The 4,007-nt window shown below is 40.2% G+C and overlaps 1 pseudogene; it reads left to right on the forward strand.

Moving 5' to 3' along the window:
- Nucleotides 1–2,591: 2,591 nt before the first annotated feature.
- On the forward strand, nt 2,592–3,170 carry LOC101087682 (annotated as a pseudogene).
- The last annotated feature ends 837 nt before the right edge of the window (nt 3,171–4,007 follow it).

Here is a 4,007-nt window from a genome sequence, read left to right on the forward strand (position 1 = left end):
CTGACCTACAGTTTTACTTTGAATGGAGGACAAGGGAATGCATTTCAGGGTGTTACAGAGTTTCCGTTTGGGATGATGAAAAGGTTCTGGAAATGGACAGTGGTGATGTTTGTACAACAATATGGGTACACCTAATGCTACTTAATTGTACACTTAAAAATGTTAAAATGGAGGGGCGCCTGGGTGGCGCAGTCGGTTAAGCGTCCGACTTCAGCCAGGTCACGATCTCGCGGTCCCGGAGTTCGAGCCCCGCGTCAGGCTCTGGGCTGATGTCTCGGAGCCTGGAGCCTGTTTCCGATTCTGTGTCTCCCTCTCTCTCTGCCCCTCCCCCGTTCATGCTCTGTCTCTCTCTGTCCCAAAAATAAATAAACATTGAAAAAAAAATTTTTTTTAAAATGTTAAAATGGAAAGTTTTATGTTATGTATATTTTATCACAACAAAAAGAATTATTTAAGGAATTGCAAACATAAGGAGCAAGAAATGACATAAAAAATATTTCTGATAGAAAAAGCATAATGTAAAATTATATCTAAACTATGGGGCGCCTGGGTGGCGCAGTCGGTTAAGCGTCCGACTTCAGCCAGGTCACGATGTCGCGGTCCGTGAGTTCGAGCCCCGCGAGTTCGAGCCCCGCGTCGGGCTCTGGGCTGATGGCTCAGAGCCTGGAGCCTGTTTCCGATTCTGTGTCTCCCTCTCTCTCTGCCCCTCCCCCGTTCATGCTCTGTCTCTCTCTGTCCCAAAAATAAATAAACGTTGAAAAAAAAATTTAAAAAAAAAAAAAAAAAAATTATATCTAAACTATAATTAAAAGAATCTAAAATCTACACAAATGAAAAAGGATTAGAAAGGATCATGGAAAATTAAAAGTATATTTTAGGACCATGGGATTATGTATGAATATCTTCTTTCTTTTATTTATAATTTTAATAATGTTGGCACAATGTTTTTGATGTCAATTAACATAATTAGGCAATAATTGCCTACCCTCTTCCTCCCCTCCCCTAAATGCTGAATTTGAATAAAGGAATGTATATAGATAAGATCAAGAGTACCCAGAAACACCTCTTTCTGCCTTGAGGGCTCAAGAAACAAATCAGCCTGGAAATGCTTGAAGAGGAACAGAAAAAAATTCTCCCTTGGATGTAGTCCCTGGTCTATTCTCACCATTGAGCTCTGCCTAATAGAATGGCTTTCTAGAACTCTTCTGATTTGTTACTTGCCAGAATGGACTAAAAATACATCTTTTCAAAATACTTCCTGTATCAGCAGCAGAATCAATATAAATCCTCCAGAGGTCTTGGTATTTAGGACCCTAGATCTTTCCTTGGGTTACTTGTGCAGAGTAGCCATAGTGTGTTAGAGTTAAAGGAACCAAAGTAACCTTACTTGACCATTTTGTACTTCTCACGTGCCAGAATCTAGATGAGGCATTCAGGTGAGTGTTTTAGCTCCCTCTCAGGGCAAGGTGCTGAGATAGGTATCTTTATCTCTATTTCAAAGGCGAGGGACTTGAGGTTCAAAGGATTAAAGAGCTTGCTAGTGGCTTACAAGTCTGGCAATATGAAGAAAGAGGTAAGCTACCTGAAAACCCTCCACTCTTCTACCCTGGAAACTGTGAATGTATTTATGACCAAAAATATAACATTTTAAATGCATAGATGAATTCACAAGAAAAAGGAAGAAATATATAGATGTCAGTAACAAGAGAAAGGCATAAAGGAGAGTAGTGAGAATAGTAAGTAGTGAGAACAAAGCCTGTGGCTTCCTGAGGAAGATGCTAGAACTCAGTAACTTGGTCACTTAGATTTTGCCACCTGGTGAGCCCTGAAAATGAGCTATTGGTCCTGCAAAGAATAGAAGTTAGCACTGAGGCCTGTACACACAGCCAGAATCGTCTACAAGTAAAAGGCTCAGTAAAAAGGTGAACTAGAAAAACAAAATCCATCCACCAGCACTGAATGATAGCAAAGAATATCTCTGTTTTCACCTAGAATCAAAGTGAGGGAAAAAAAATAAAATAGTTTCAGTCAAGAATATGCAAACCTGGAGCTTTATTTCATGAGGATTTGTACTTGATTTTCTCTTGGGTATTTCTTTTTGGTTATTCTCATGGTCCCAGAAACTCCAGGCCAAGGAATTCTAATAATTGATCCCAAGCCAGTGATAGCTCACTGAATTCTGAGAAAATTAAGAGGAAAATTCTGGAGGGAGGCCAAGCCAGGCCACAAGAATTTCTCTTAGGAAAAACAAGCAAGGCTCATCAGTGATGAGCTCAGAATCAACATTTTCAAAACACATGAGGAAAACATCACCACGTGCACAAGTCAGCAGACAGTAAATAGCAGGATTTGAGCCCTAAAAACGTGAGATAATGGGATTGAAATCTCAGAGATAGGACATAAGTATATTTAAATTAATTAATGAAGAGAAACAAGAGAAACAGAGAAAACAAGTCAATTAGATGAGAGTTATTAATCCCCTGGGAGGGGCCTTTGCTTGGGCACAAGAAAGGTGGTCCTCATAACCGCCACTGAGGCTCCAGGCAGACGATGGGGCCTGGCAAGCACCACCAAGCCTGTAAGGAAACCCACGGACAATTCCATGTATGTTGTCAATGACGAGAATCAACTTGGCCCCAGTTTGGGGCTCTTGGATTACTGGAGAAGATTTTGGTGTTGCCCAAGGAGTTTTTGCGTTTGTTGGGTTCACTGATCTGTTGGGTGGATTTATTGCTTGAAATTGAGACAACTGTGAGTCAATTTGGGAAACGTTCTTGGTCCACTTGCTGGTAAAATGCCAATGGCACCCTATATATTAGCTTGATCTATGCAAGTCTTACTCCAGTTTCACTTGCTTGCATGATAACGTCACAGATGTAATATTGGTGGCTACCAATATTTTTATGTCCGTTATTGAATTCTTCCAGTGCTGAGAACAGTTGCTAAGTTTTTCAATCCTTGCTGTGTCACTGCTAAATTAAAGCCAACGTTCGTCAGCAAAGTAAACATCGCAGCCCGGTTGATTTGGGCAGTTTCTTTGGCTCCGCTGCTGTTCAGTTATGCTGACAGGATTCATCTTCAGACGTGGTGTTTGATATTTTGCAGCACAGCTGCCTCAGCTTAGTTACTAGCATTATGCTCCGAATGCTGATCAGGTGAAAAAATGTCGATGAAAGTTATCCATCAACATTAGGAGGGAAGCAATATGCATCACTGGCACCAAGGCCACTTGGAAATCTACAGGAATTTCCCATTTGAGTGCTCAGCCTGAAAAAAGACGTGTCATAAAAAACCATGTCATCAAAATTGAAGTACTGTGCATTGAAAATAAGCTTTATCATGAGGATATGCAGAATTTCCGGTGTATTTTTAAATACAAGTAGAACTTAGCATAGCATTTTTTTATTTTGGGGTTCTTGTTTAATTTACAAAACAACAAGTATTCTAATTATTATCAATCATTTCAAAATACATTAAAAAGAACACAGAAACTGAAATCATCACCTGTTTTAAGATAGAATTTAGAGGGGCGCCTGGGTGGTTCAGGCGGTTGAGCATACAACTCTTGATTTTGGCTTAAGTCATGATCCCAGGATCGTGGGACTGAGCCCTGTGTCAATGGGGAAAGGGAGAGAGAGAGAATCCCAAACAGACTCCACACTGTCAGCACAGAGCCTGACACGCTCAGCGTGGAACCTGACACGGGGCTCAATCCCACGATCCTGGGATCATGACCTAAGCCAAAATCTTGAGTTGTATGCTCAACCGCCTGAACCACCCAGACGCCCCTCTAAATTCTATCTTAAAACAGGTGATGATTTCAGTTTCTGTGTTCTTTTTAATGTATTTTGAAATGATTGAAAATAATTAGAATACTTGTTGTTTTGTAAATTAAACAAGAACCCCAAAATAAAAAAAAATACTATGCTAAGTTCTACTTGTATTTAAAAATACACTGGAAGTTCTGCATATCCTCATGATAAAGTTTATTTTCCCCCTCACTTGCA

The sequence above is a fragment of the Felis catus genome, chromosome D1, assembly GCF_018350175.1.
Source record: "Felis catus isolate Fca126 chromosome D1, F.catus_Fca126_mat1.0, whole genome shotgun sequence".
In the NCBI taxonomy this organism is placed as follows: Eukaryota; Metazoa; Chordata; class Mammalia; order Carnivora; family Felidae; genus Felis; species Felis catus.